We start from the raw sequence: 15078 nt of genomic DNA on the forward strand, positions 1-15078 counted from the left end.
TTCGCTGTTTCCGAGCATCCCTAAACATATTCCCTTGCTGGCATCGAAGACGACTGAAAAATCAGGCCCCAGGAAATGCGTTGCGAGCCCTTTTCGCCCATCCAAAAGTGCCCCCAAAGGAAGGTTTTGGGTACAAGTGAACTCCCCAAGGGAGCCTTTACGCAGCCCCACATGCAACTGGACCCTCCGGGTTCGCTGTTCATGAGCAAACCTAAACGTAGCCCTAGTCGTCTTTGGAGACATGTGAAAAATCAGGCCCCAGGAAATGCGTTGCGAGCCCTTTTCGCCCATCCAAAAGTGCCCCCAAAGGAAGACTATGGGTACAAGTGAACTCCCCAGGGGAGCCGTTACGCAGCCCCACATGGAACTAGACCCTCCGGGTTCGCTGTTTCCAAGCATCCCTGAACATAGCCCTAGCCGGCATCGATGACGACTGAAAAATCAGGCCCCAGGAAATGCGTTGCGAGCCCCTTTGGACCATCCAAAAGTGTTCCCAAAGGAAGGTTTTGGGTACAAGTGAACTCCCAAGGGGAGCCTTTACGCAGCCCCACATGCAACTGGACCCTCCGGGTTCGCTGTTCATGAGCAAACCTAAACGTAGCCCTAGCCGTCATCGGAGACGAGTGAAAAATCAGGCCCCAGGAAATGCGTTGCGAGCCCCTTTGGACCATCCAAAAGTGTCACCAAACGAAGGCTTTGGGTACATCTGAAGTTCCCAGGGGAGCCTTTACGCAGCCCCATATGCAACTGGACCCCCCCGGGTTCGCTGTTTCCGAGCAACCCTAAACATAGCCCTAGCAGTCATCGGAGACGAGTGAAAAATCAGGCCCCAGGAAATGCGTTCCGAGCCCCTTTGGACCATCCAAAAGTGCCCCCAAAGGAAGGCTTTGGGAACAAGTGAACTCCACAGGGGAGCCTTTACGCAGCCCCACGTGCAAATGGACCCTCCTGGTTCGCTGTTTCCGAGCATCCCTAAACATAACCCTAGCCGGCATCGATGACGACTGAAAAATCAGGCCCCAGGAAATGCGTTACGAGCCCTTTTCGCCCATCCAAAAGTGCCCCCAAAGGAAGGCTTTGGGTACAAGTGAACTCCCCAGGGGAGCCTTTACGCAGCCCCACATGCAACTGGACCCTCCGGGTTCGCTGTTTCAGACCATCACTAAACATAGCCCTAGCCGGCATGGGAGAAGACTGAAAACCCGGGCCCCAGAAAAATTTTTGCAAGCCCCTTTGGACCATCCAAAAGTGTCACCAAAGGAAGGCTTTGGGTACAAGTGAACTCCCAGGGGAGCCTTTACGCAGCCCCACATGCAACTGGACCCTCCGGGTTCGCTGTTCATGAGCAAAACTAAACGTAGCACTAGCTGTCATCTGAGACGAGTGAAAAATCAGGCCGCAGGAAATGCGTTGCGAGCCCTTTTCGACCATCCAAAAGTGCCCCCAAAGGAAGGCTTTGGGTACAAGAGAACTCCCCATGGGAGCCTTTACGCAGCCCCACATGCAACTGGACCCTCTGGGTTCGCTGTTTCCGAGCATCCCTAAACATAGACCTTGCCGGCATCGATGACGACTGAAAAATCAGGCCCCAGGAAATGCGTTCCAAGCCCTTTTCGCCCATCCAAAAGTGCCCCCAAAGGAAGGCTTTGGGTACAAGTGAACTCCCCAGGGGAGCCTTTACGCAGCCTCACATGCAATTGGACTCTACGGGTTCGATTTTCCGAGCAACGTTATATATATCACTAGCCGGCATGGGAGAAGACTGAAAAACCGGGCCCCAGAAAACGCGTTAGAAGCCCCTTTTGAACATCCAAAAGTGCCCCCAAAGGAAGGCTTTGGATACAAGTGAACTCCCCAGGGGAGCCTTTACGCAGCCCCACATGCAACTGGACCCTCCGGGTTCTCTGTTTCCGAGCATCCCTAAACATAGCCCTAGCCGGCATCGAAGACGAATGAAAAATCAGGACCCAGGAAATGCGTTCTGAGCCCTTTTCGCCCATCCAAAAGTGCCCCCAAAGGAAGGCTTTGGGTACAAGTGAACTCCCCAGGGGAGCCTTTACGCAGCCCCACATGCAACTGGACCCTTCGGGTTCGATTTTTCCGAGCAAACCTAAATATATCCCTAGCCGGCTTGGGAGAAGACTGAAAACCCGGGCCCCAGAAAACGCGTTGCGAGCCCCTTTGTACCATCCAAAAGTGTCACCAAAGGAAGGACTTGGGTACAAGTGAACTCCCCAGGGGAGCCTTTACGCAGCCCCACATGCAACTGGACCCTCCGGGTTCGCTGTTTCCGAGCATCCCTAAACATAGCCCTAGCAGGCATCGAAGACGACTGAAAAATCAGGCTCCAGGAATCGCGTTGCAAGCCCCTTTGGACCATCCAAAACTGTCACCAAAGGAAATCTTTGGGTACAAGTGAACTCCCCAGGGGAGCCTTTACGCAGCCCCACATGCAACTGGACCCTCCGGGTTCGCTGTTTCCGAGCATCCCTAAACATAACCCTAGCCGGCATCGATGACGACTGAAAAATCAGGCCCCAGGAAATGCGTTGCGAGCCCCTTTGGACCATCCAAAAGTGCCCCCAAAGGAAGGTTTTGGGTACAAGTGAACTCCCCAGGGGAGCCTTTACGCAGCCCCACGTGCAACTGGACCCTCCTGGTTCGCTGTTTCCGAGCATCCCTGAACATATCCCTAGCCGGCATCGAAGACGACTGAAAAATCAGGCCCCAGGAAATGCGTAGCGAGCCCTTTTCGCCCATCCAAAAGTGCCCCCAAAGGAAGGCTTTGGGTACAAGTGAACTCCCAAGGGGAGCCTTTACGCAGCCCCACATGCAACTGGACCCTCCGGGTTCGCTGTTCCTGAGCAAAACTAAACGTAGCTCTAGCCGTCATTGGAGACGAGTGAAAAATCAGGCCCCAGGAAATGCGTTGCAAGCCCTTTTCGCCCATCCAAAAGTGCCCCCAAAGGAAGCCTTTGGGTACAAGAGAACTCCCCAGGGGAGCCTTTACGCAGCCCCACATGCAACTGGACCCTCCGGGTTCGATGTTTCTGAGCATCCCTAAACGTAGCCCTAGCCGTCATCGAAGACGACTGAAAAATCAGGCCCCAGGAAATGCGTTACGAGCCCTTTTCGCCCATACAAAAGTGCCCCCAAAGGAAGGCTTTGGGTACAAGTGAACTCCCCAGGGGAGCCTTTACGCAGCCCCACATGCAACTGCACCCTCCTGGTTCGCTATTTCCAAGCATCCCTAAACATAACCCTAGCCGGCATCGAAGACGACTGAAAAATCAGGCTCCAGGAATCGCGTTGCAAGCCCCTTTGGACCATCCAAAACTGTCACCAAAAGAAGGCTTTAGGTACAAGAGAACTCCCCAGGGGAGCCTTTACGCAGCCCCACATGCAACTGGACACTCCGGGTTCGCTGTTTCCGAGCATCCCTAAACATAGCCCTAGCCGGCATCGATGACGACTGAAAAATCAGGCCCCAGGAAATGCGTTGCGAGCCCCATTCGCCCATCCAAAAGTGCCCCCAAAGGAAGGCTTTGGGTACAAGTGAACTCCCCAGGGGAGCCTTTACGCAGCCCCAAATGCAACTGGACCCTCTGGGTTCGCTGTTTCCGAGCATCCCTAAACATAGACCTTGCCGGCATCGATGACGACTGATAAATCAGGCCCCAGGAAATGCGTTCCAAGCCCTTTTCGCCCATCCAAAAGTGCCCCCAAAGGAAGGCTTTGGGTACAAGTGAACTCCCCAGGGGAGCCTTTACGCAGCCTCACATGCAATTGGACCCTACGGGTTCGATTTTCCGAGCAACGTTATATATATCACTAGCCGGCATTGGAGAAGACTGAAAACCCGGGCCCCAGAAAACGCGTTAGAAGACCCTTTTGAACATCCAAAAGTGCCCCCAAAGGAAGGCTTTGGATACAAGTGAACTCCCCAGGGGAGCCTTTACGCAGCCCCACATGCAACTGGAACCTCCGGGTTCTCTGTTTCCGAGCATCCCTAAACATAGCCCTAGCCGGCATCGAAGACGAATGAAAAATCAGGACCCAGGAAAGGCGTTCTGAGCCCTTTTCGCCCATCCAAAAGTGCCCCCAAAGGAAGGCTTTGGGTACAAGTGAACTCACCAGGGGAGCCTTTACGCAGCCCCACATGCAACTGGACCCTCCGGGTTCGCTGTTTCAGACCATCACTAAACATAGCCCTAGCCGGCATTGATGACGACTGAAAAATCAGGACCCAGGAAATGCGTTACAAGCCCGATTCGTCCATCCAAAAGTGCCCCCAAAGGAAGGCTTTGGGTACAAGTGAACTCCCCAGGGGAGCCTTTACGCAGACCCACATGCAACTGGACCCTCCGGGTTCGCTGTTCCTGAGCAAAACTAAACGTATCCCTAGCCGTCATCGGAGACGACTGAAAAATCAGGCCCCAGGAAATGCGTTCCGAGCCCTTTTCGCCCATGCAAAAGTGCCCACAAAGGAAGGCTTTGGGTACAAGAGAACTCCCCAGGGGAGCCTTTACGCAGCCCCACATGCAACTGGACCCTTCGGGTTCGATTTTTCCGAGCAAACCTAAATATATCCCTAGCCGGCATAGGAGAAGACTGAAAACCCGGGCCCCAGAAAACGCGATGCAAGCCCCTTTGGACCATTCCAAAGTGTCACCAAAGGAAGGCTTTGGGTACAAGAGAACTCCCCAGGGGAGCCTTTACGCAGCCCCACATGCAACTGGACCCTCCGGGTTGGATTTTTCCGAGCAACCCTAAATATATCCCTAGCCGGCATGGGAGAAGACTGAAAACCCGGGCCCCAGAAAACGCGTTGCGAGCCCCTTTGAACCATCCAAAACTGTCACCAAAGGAAGGACTTGGGTAGAAGTGAACTCCCCAGGGGAGCCTTTACGCAGCCCCACATGCAACTGGACACTCCGGGTTCGCTGTTTCCGAGCATCCCTAAACATAGCCCTATCCGGAATCGAAGACGACTGAAAAATCAGGCTCCAGGAATCGCGTTGCAAGCCCCTTTGGACCATCCAAAACTGTCACCAAAGGAAATCTTTGGGTACAAGAGAACTCCCCAGGGGAGCCTTTACGCAGCCCCACATGCAACTGGACCCTCCGGGTTCGCTGTTTCCGAGCATCCCTAAACATAACCCTAGCCGGCATCGATGACGACTGAAAAGTCAGGCCCCAGGAAATGCGTTGCGAGCCCCATTCGCCCATCCAAAAGTGCCCCCAAAGGAAGGCTTTGGGTACAAGTAAACTCCCCAGGGGAGCCTTTACGCAGCCCCACATGCAACTGGACCCTCCGGGTTCGCTGTTTCTGAGCATCCCTAAACATAGCCCTAGCCGTCATCGAAGGCGACTGAAAAATCAGGCCCCAGGAAATGCGTTGCAAGCCCCTTTGGACCATCCAAAAGTGTCACCAAAGGAAGGCTTTCGGTACAAGTGAACTCCCCAGGGGAGCCTTTACGCAGCCCCACATGCAACTGGACCCTCCGGGTTCGCTGTTTCCGAGCGTCCCTATACATATCCCTTGCCGGCATCGAAGACGACTGAAAAATCAGGCCCCAGGAAATGCGTTGCGAGCCCTTTTCGCCCATCCAAAAGTGCCCCCAAAGGAAGACGATGGGTACAAGTGAACTCCCCAGGGGAGCAGTTACGCAGCCCCACATGGAACTGGACCCTCCGGGTTCGCTGTTTCCAAGCATCCCTAAACATATCCCTAGCCGGCATCGATGACGACTGAAAAATCAGGCCCCAGGAAATGCGTTGCGAGCCCCTTTGGACCATCCAAAAGTGTCCCCAAAGGAAGGTTTTGGGTACAAGTGAACTCCCCAGGGGAGCCTTTACGCAGCCCCACATGCAACTGGACCCTCCGGGTTCGCTGTTTCCGAGCATCCCTGAACATATCCCTAGCAGGCATCGAAGACGACTGAAAAATCAAGCCACAGGAAATGCGTTGCGAGCCCTTTTCGCCCATCCAAAAGTGCCCCCAAAGGAAGGCTTTGGGTACAAGTGAACTCCCCAGGGGAGCCTTTACGCAGCCCCACATGCAACTGGACCCTCCGGGTTCGCTGTTTCCGAGCATTCCTAAACATATCCCTAGCCGGCATCGATGACGACTGAAAAATCAGGCCGCAGGAAATGAGTTCCGAGCCCTTTTTGCCTTCCAAAAGTCCCCCCAAATGAAGACTATGGGTACAAGTGAACTTCCCAGGGGAGCCTTTACGCAGCCCCACATGCAACTGGACCCTCCGGGTTCGCTGTTCCTGAGCAAAACTAAACGTAGCTCTAGCCGTCATTGGAGACGAGTGAAAAATCATGCCCCAGGAAATGCGTTGCAAGCCCTTTTCGCCCATCCAAAAGTGCCCCCAAAGGAAGGCTTTGGGTACAAGTGAACTCCCCATGGGAGCCTTTACGCAGCCCCACATGCAACTGGACCCTCCGGGTTCGCTGTTTCCGAGCATCCCTAAACATAGCCCTAGCCGGCATAGAAGATGACTGAAAAATCAGGCCCCAGGAAATGCGTTACGAGCCCTTTTCGCCCATCCAAAAGTGCCCCCAAAGGAAGGCTTTGGGTACAAGTGAACTCCCCATGGGAGCCTTTACGCAGCCCCACATGCAACTGGACCCTCCGGGTTCGCTGTTTCCGAGCATCCCTAAACATAGCCCTAGCCGGCATAGAAGATGACTGAAAAATCAGGCCCCAGGAAATGCGTTACGAGCCCTTTTCGCCCATCCAAAAGTGTCCCCAAAGGAAGGCTTTGGGTACAAGAGAACTCCCCAGGGGAGCCTTTACGCAGCCCCACATGCAACTGGACCCTTCGGGTTCGATTTTTCAGAGCAAACCTAAATATATCCCTAGCCGGCATGGGAGAAGACTGAAAACCCGGGCCCCAGAAAATGCGTTGCAAGCCCCTTTGGACCATTCCAAAGTGTCACCAAAGGAAGGCTTTGGGTACAAGAGAACTCCCCAGGGGAGCCTTTACGCAGCCCCACATGCAACTGGACCCTCCGGGTTCGCTGTTCCTGAGCCAACATAAACTTAGCCCTAGCCGTCATCGGAGAGGACTGAAAAATCAGGCCCCAGGAAATGCGTTGCGAGACCTTTTCGCCCATCCAAAAGTGCCCCAAAGGAAGGCTTTGGGTACAAGTGAACTCCCCAGGGGAGCCTTTACGCAGCCCCACATGCAACTGGACCCTTCGGGTTCGATTTTTCCGAGCAAACCTGAATATATCCCTAGCCGGTATGGGAGAAGACTGAAAACCCGGGCCCCAGAAAACGCGTTACGAGCCCCTTTGGACCATCAAAAGTGTCACCAAATGAAGGACTTGGGTACAAGTGAAGTCCCCATGGGAGCCTTTACGCAGCCCCACATGCAACTGGACCCTCCGGGTTCGCTGTTTCCGAGCATCCCTAAACATAGCCCTAGCCATCATCGAAGACGACTGAAAAATCAGGCCCCAGGAATCGCGTTGCAAGCCCCTTTGGACCATCCAAAAGTGTCACCAAAGGAAGGCTTTGGGTACAAGAGAACTCCCCAGGGAAGCCTTTACGCAGCCCCACATGCAACTGGACACTCCGGGTTCGCTGTTTCCGAGCATCCCTACACATAGCGCTAGCCGGCATCGAAGGCGACTGAAAAATCAGGCCCACGGAAATGTGTTACAAGCCCCATTCGCCCATCCAAAACTGTCACCAAAGGAAGGCTTTGGGTACAAGTGAACTCCCCAGGGGAGCAGTTACGCAGCCCCACATGGAACTGGACCCTCCGGGTTCGCTGTTTCCAAGCATCCCTTAACATAGCCCTAGCCGGCATCGATGACGACTGAAAAATCAGGCCCCAGGAAATGCGTTGCGAGCCCCTTTGGACCATCCAAAAGTGTCCCCAAAGGAAGGTTTTGGGTACAAGTGAACTCCCCAGGGGAGCCTTTACGCAGCCCCACATGCAACTGGACCCTCCGGGTTCGCTTTTTCCGAGCATCCCTGAACATATCCCTAGCCGGCATCGAAGACGACTGAAAAATCAGGCCACAGGAAATGCGTTGCGAGCCCTTTTCGCCCATCCAAAAGTGCCCCCAAAGGAAGGCTTTGGGTACAAGTGAACTCCCCAGGGGAGCCTTTACGCAGCCCCACATGCAACTGGACCCTCCGGGTTCGCTGTTTCCGAGCATTCCTAAACATATCCCTAGCCGGCATCGATGACGACTGAAAAATCAGGCCGCAGGAAATGAGTTCCGAGCCCATTTTGCCTTCCAAAAGTCCCCCCATATGAAGACTATGGGTACAAGTGAACAACCCTGGGGAGCCTTTACGCAGCCCCACATGCAACTGGACCCTCCGGGTTCGCTGTTTCTGAGCATCCCTAAACATAGCCCTAGCCGGCATCGAAGACTACTGAAAAATCAGGCCCCAGGAAATGCGTTGCGAGCCCTTTTCGCCCATCCAAAAGTGCCCCCAAAGGAAGGCTTTGGGTACAACTGAACTCCCCAGGGGAGCCTTTACGCAGCCCCACATGCAACTGGACCCTCCGGGTTCGCTGTTCCTGAGCAAAACTAAACGTAGCTCTAGCCGTCATTGGAGACGAGTGAAAAATCAGGCCCCAGGAAATGCGTTGCAAGCCCTTTTCGCCCATCCAAAAGTGCCCCCAAAGGAAGGCTTTGGGTACAAGAGAACTCCCCAGGGGAGCCTTTACGCAGCCCCACATGCAACTGGACCCTCCGGGTTCGCTGTTTCTGAGCATCCCTAAATGTAGCCCTAGCCGGCATCGAAGACGACTGAAAAATCAGGCCCCAGGAAATGCGTTACGAGCCCTTTTCGCCCATACAAAAGTGCCCCCAAAGGAAGGCTTTGGGTACAAGTGAACTACCCAGGGGAGCCTTTACGCAGCCCCACATGCAACTGGACCCTCCGGGTTCGCTGTTCATGAGCAAACCTAAACGTAGCCCTAGCCGTCATCGGAGACGAGTGAAAAATCAGGCCTCAGGAAATGCATTGCGAGCCCTTTTCGCCCATCCAAAAGTGCCCCCAAAGGAAGGCTTTGGGTACAAGTAAACTCCCCAGGGGAGCCTTTACGCAGCCCCATATGCAACTGGACCCCCCGGGTTCGCTGTTTCCGAGCAACCCTAAACATAGCCCTAGCAGTCATCGGAGACGAGTGAAAAATCAGGCCCCAGGAAATGCGTTCCGAGCCACTTTGGACCAACCAAAAGTGCCCCCAAAGGAAGGCTTTGGGTACAAGTGAACTCCCCAGGGGAGCCTTTACGCAGCCCCACGTGCAACTGGACCCTCCTGGTTCGCTGTTTCCGAGCATCCCTAAATATATCCCTAGCCGGCATGGGAGAAGACTTAAAACCCGGGCCCCAGAAAATGTTTTGCATGCCCCTTAGGACCATCCAAAAGTGTCACCAAAGGAAGGCTTTGGGTACATCTGAAGTTCCTAGGGGAGCCTTTACGCAGCCCCACATGCAACTGGACCCTCCGGGTTCGCTGTTTCCCAGCAACCCTAAACATAGCCCTAGCAGTCATCGGAGACGAGTGAAAAATCAGGCCCCAGGAAATGTGTTCCGAGCCCATTTGGACCATCCAAAAGTGTCATCAAAGGAAGGCTTTGGGTACAAGTGAACTCCCCAGGGGAGCCTTTATGCAGCCCCACATGCAACTGGACCCTCCGGGTTCGCTGTTTCCGAGCATCCCTAAATATAACCCTTGCCGGCATCGATGACGACTGAAAAATCAGGCCCCAGGAAATGCGTTCCGAGCCCTTTTCTCCCATCCAAAAGTGCCCCCAAAGGAAGACTATGGGAACAAGTGAACTCCCCAGGGGAGACTTTATGACGCCCCACATGCAACTGGACCCTCCGGGTTCGCTGTTTCCGAGCATCCCTAAACATATCCCTAGCCAGCATCGAAAATGACTTAAAAATCAGGCCCCAGAAAATGCGTTGCAAGCCCTTTTCGACCATCCAAAAGTGCCCCCAAAGGAAGGCTTTGGGTACAAGAGAACTCCCCAGGGGAGCCTTTACGCAGCCACACATGCAACTGGACCCTCCGGGTTCGCTGTTTCCGAGCATCACTAAACATAGCCCTTGCCGGCATCGATGACTACTGAAAAATCAGGCCCCAGGAAATGCGTTCCAAGCCCTTTTCGCCCATCCAAAAGTGCCCCCAAAGGAAGGCTTTGGGTACAATGAACTCCCCAGGGGAGCCTTTACGCAGCCCCATATGCAACTGGACCCTACGGGTTCGATTTTCCGAGCAACGTTATATATATCAATAGCCGGCATGGGAGAAGACTGAAAAACCGGGCCCCAGAAAACGCGTTAGAAGCCCCTTTTGAACATCCAAAAGTGCCCCCAAAGGAAGGCTTTGGATACAAGTGAACTCCCCAGGGGAGCCTTTACGCAGCCCCACATGCAACTGGACCCTCCGGGTTCGCTGTTTCCGAGCATCCCTAAACATAGCCCTAGCCGGCATCGAAGACGAATGAAAAATCAGGACCCAGGAAATGCGTTCCGAGCCCTTTTCGCCCATCCAAAAGTGCCCCCAAAGGAAGGCTTTGGGTAAAAGTGAACTCCCCAGGGGAGCCTTTACGCAGCCCCACATGCAACTGGACCCTTCGGTTTCGCTGTTTCAGACCATCACTAAAAACAGCCATAGCCGGCATCGATGACGACTGAAAAATCAGGCCCCAGGAAATGCGTTACAAGCCCCATTCGCCCATCCAAAAGTGCCCCCAAAGGAAGGCTTTGGGTACAAGTGAACTCCCCAGGGGAGCCTTTACGCAGCCCCACATGCAACTGGAACCTCCGGGTTCGCTGTTCCTGAGCAAAACTAAACGTATCCCTAGCCGTCATCGGAGACGACTGAAAAATCAGGCCCCAGGAAATGCGTTCCAAGCCCTTTTCGCCCATCCAAAAGTGCCCCCAAAGGAAGGCTTTGGGTACAAGTGAACTCCCCATGGGAGCCTTTACGCAGCCCCACATGCAACTGGACCCTCCGGGTTCGCTGTTTCCGAGCATCCCTAAACATAGCCCTAGCCGGCATAGAAGATGACTGAAAAATCAGGCCCCAGGAAATGCGTTACGAGCCCTTTTCGCCCATCCAAAAGTGCCCCCAAAGGAAGGCTTTGGGTACAAGAGAACTCCCCAAGGGAACCTTTACGCAGCCCCACATGCAACTGGACCCTTCGGGTTCGATTTTTCCGAGCAAACCTAAATATATCCCTAGCCGGCATGGGAGAAGACTGAAAACCCGGGCCCCAGAAAACGCGTTGCAAGCCCCTTTGGACCATTCCAAAGTGTCACCAAAGGAAGGCTTTGGGTACAAGAGAACTCCCCAGGGGAGCCTTTACGCAGCCCCACATGCAACTGGACCCTCCGGGTTCGATTTTTCAGAGCAACCCTAAATATATCCCTAGCCGGCATGGGAGAAGACTGAAAACCCGGGCCCCAGAAATCGCGTTGCCAGCCCCTTTGGACCATCCAAAAGTGTCACCAAAGGAAGGCTTTGGGTACAAGTGAACTCCCCAGGGGAGCCTTTACGCAGCCCCATATGCAACTGGACCCTCCGGGTTCGCTGTTTCTGAGCGTCCCTAAACATAGCCCTAGCCGGCATTGAAGACGACTGAAAAATCAGGCCCCAGGAAACGCGTTGCAAGCCCCTTTGGACCATCCAAAAGTGTCTCCAAAGGAAGGCTTTGGGTACAAGTGAACTCCCCAGGGGAGCCTTTACGCAGCCCCACATGCAACTGGACCCTCCGGGTTCGCTGTTTCCGAGCATCCCTATACATATCCCTTGCCGGCATCGAAGACGACTGAAAAATCAGGCCCCAGGAAATGCGTTGCAAGCCCTTTTCGCCCATCCAAACGTACCCCCAAAGGAAGGCTTTGGGTACAAGAGAACTCCCCAGGGGAGCCTTTACGCAGCCCCACATGCAACTGGACCCTCCGGGTTCGCTGTTTCCGAGCATCCCTGAACATATCCCTAGCCGGCATCGATGACGACTGAAAAATCGGGCCCCAGGAAATGCGTTCTGAGCCCTTTTCGCCAATCCAAAAGTGCCCCCAAAGGAAGGAAGGCTTTGGGTACAAGAGAACTCCCCAGGGGAGCCTTTACGCAGCCCCACATGCAACTGGACCCTCCGGGTTCGCTGTTCCTGAGCCAACCTAAACTTAGCCCTAGCCGTCATCGGAGAGGACTGAAAAATCAGGCCCCAGGAAATGCGTTGCGAGCCCTTTTCGCCCATCCAAAAGTGCCCCCAAAGGAAGGCTTTGGGTACAAGTGAACTCCCCAGGGGAGCCTTTACGCAGCCCCACATGCAACTGGACCCTCCGGGTTCGATTTTTCCGAGCAACCCTAAATATATCCCTAGCCGGCATGGGAGAAGACTGAAAACCCGGGCCCCAGAAAACGCGTTGCGAGCCCCTTTGGACCATCAAAATGTCACCAAAGGAAGGACTTGGGTACAAGTGAACTCCCCAGGGGAGCCTTTATGCAGCCCCACATGCAACTGGACCCTCCGGGTTCGCTGTTTCCGAGCATCCCTAAACATAGCCCTAGCCGGCATAGAAGATGACTGAAAAATCAGGCCCCAGGAAATGCGTTACGAGCCCTTTTCGCCCATCCAAAAGTGCCCCCAAAGGAAGGCTTTGGGTACAAGAGAACTCCCCAAGGGAACCTTTACGCAGCCCCACATGCAACTGGACCCTTCGGGTTCGATTTTTCCGAGCAAACCTAAATATATCCCTAGCCGGCATGGAAGAAGACTGAAAACCCGGGCCCCAGAAAACGCGTTGCAAGCCCCTTTGGACCATTCCAAAGTGTCACCAAAGGAAGGCTTTGGGTACAAGAGAACTCCCCAGGGGAGCCTTTACGCAGCCCCACATGCAACTGGACCCTCCGGGTTCGATTTTTCCGAGCAACCCTAAATATATCCCTAGCTGGCATGGGAGAAGACTGAAAACCCGGGCCCCAGAAAACGCGTTGTGAGCCCCTTTGGACCATCCAAAAGTGTCACCAAAGGAAGGCTTTGGGTACAAGTGAACTCCCCGGGGGAGCCTTTACGCAGCCCCACATGCAACTGGACCCTCCGGGTTCGCTGTTTCCGAGCATCCCTAAACATAGCCCTAGCCATCATCGAAGACGACTGAAAAATCAGGCCCCAGGAATCGCGTTGCAAGCCCCTTTGGACCATCCAAAAGTGTCACCAAAGGAAGGCTTTGGGTACAAGAGAACTCCCCAGGGGAGCCTTTACGCAGCCCCACATGCAACTGGACACTCCGGGTTCGCTGTTTCCGAGCATCCCTACACATAGCGCTAGCCGGCATCGAAGGCGACTGAAAAATCAGGCCCACGGAAATGTGTTACAAGCCCCATTCGCCCATCCAAAACTGTCACAAAAGGAAGGCTTTGGGTACAAGTGAACTCCCCAGGGGAGCAGTTACGCAGCCCCACATGGAACTGGACCCTCCGGGTTCGCTTTTTCCGAGCATCCCTGAACATATCCCTAGCCGGCATCGAAGACGACTGAAAAATCAGGCCACAGGAAATGCGTTGCGAGCCCTTTTCGCCCATCCAAAAGTGCCCCCAAAGGAAGGCTTTGGGTACAAGTGAACTCCCCAGGGGAGCCTTTACGCAGCCCCACATGCAACTGGACCCTCCGGGTTCGCTGTTTCCGAGCATTCCTAAACATATCCCTAGCCGGCATCGATGACGACTGAAAAATCAGGCCGCAGGAAATGAGTTCCGAGCCCATTTTGCCTTCCAAAAGTCCCCCCAAATGAAGACTATGGGTACAAGTGAACAACCCTGGGGAGCCTTTACGCAGCCCCACATGCAACTGGACCCTCCGGGTTCGCTGTTTCTGAGCATCCCTAAACATAGCCCTAGCCGGCATCGAAGACTACTGAAAAATCAGGCCCCAGGAAATGCGTTGCGAGCCCTTTTCGCCCATCCAAAAGTGCCCCCAAAGGAAGGCTTTGGGTACAACTGAACTCCCCAGGGGAGCCTTTACGCAGCCCCACATGCAACTGGACCCTCCGGGTTCGCTGTTCCTGAGCAAAACTAAACGTAGCTCTAGCCGTCATTGGAGACGAGTGAAAAATCAGGCCCCAGGAAATGCGTTGCAAGCCCTTTTCGCCCATCCAAAAGTGCCCCCAAAGGAAGGCTTTGGGTACAAGAGAACTCCCCAGGGGAGCCTTTACGCAGCCCCACATGCAACTGGACCCTCCGGGTTCGCTGTTTCTGAGCATCCCTAAATGTAGCCCTAGCCGGCATCGAAGACGACTGAAAAATCAGGCCCCAGGAAATGCGTTACGAGCCCTTTTCGCCCATACAAAAGTGCCCCCAAAGGAAGGCTTTGGGTACAAGTGAACTACCCAGGGGAGCCTTTACGCAGCCCCACATGCAACTGGACCCTCCGGGTTCGCTGTTCATGAGCAAACCGAAACGTAGCCCTAGCCGTCATCGGAGACGAGTGAAAAATCAGGCCTCAGGAAATGCATTGCGAGCCCTTTTCGCCCATCCAAAAGTGCCCCCAAAGGAAGGCTTTGGGTACAAGTAAACTCCCCAGGGGAGCCTTTACGCAGCCCCATATGCAACTGGACCCCCCGGGTTCGCTGTTTCCGAGCAACCCTAAACATAGCCCTAGCAGTCATCGGAGACGAGTGAAAAATCAGGCCCCAGGAAATGCGTTCCGAGCCCCTTTGGACCATCCAAAAGTGCCCCCAAAGGAAGGCTTTGGGTACAAGTGAACTCCCCAGGGGAGCCTTTACGCAGCCCCACGTGCAACTGGACCCTCCTGGTTCGCTGTTTCCGAGCATCCCTAAATATATCCCTAGCCGGCATGGGAGAAGACTTAAAACCCGGGCCCCAGAAAATGTTTTGCATGCCCCTTAGGACCATCCAAAAGTGTCACCAAAGGAAGGCTTTGGGTACATCTGAAGTTCCTAGGGGAGCCTTTACGCAGCCCCACATGCAACTGGACCCTCCGGGTTCGCTGTTTCCCAGCAACCCTAAACATAGCCCTAGCAGTCATCGGAGACGAGTGAAAAATCAGGCCCCAGGAA

Source organism: Anas platyrhynchos, chromosome 22, assembly GCF_047663525.1.
Source record: "Anas platyrhynchos isolate ZD024472 breed Pekin duck chromosome 22, IASCAAS_PekinDuck_T2T, whole genome shotgun sequence".
NCBI classification, from domain to species: Eukaryota; Metazoa; Chordata; class Aves; order Anseriformes; family Anatidae; genus Anas; species Anas platyrhynchos.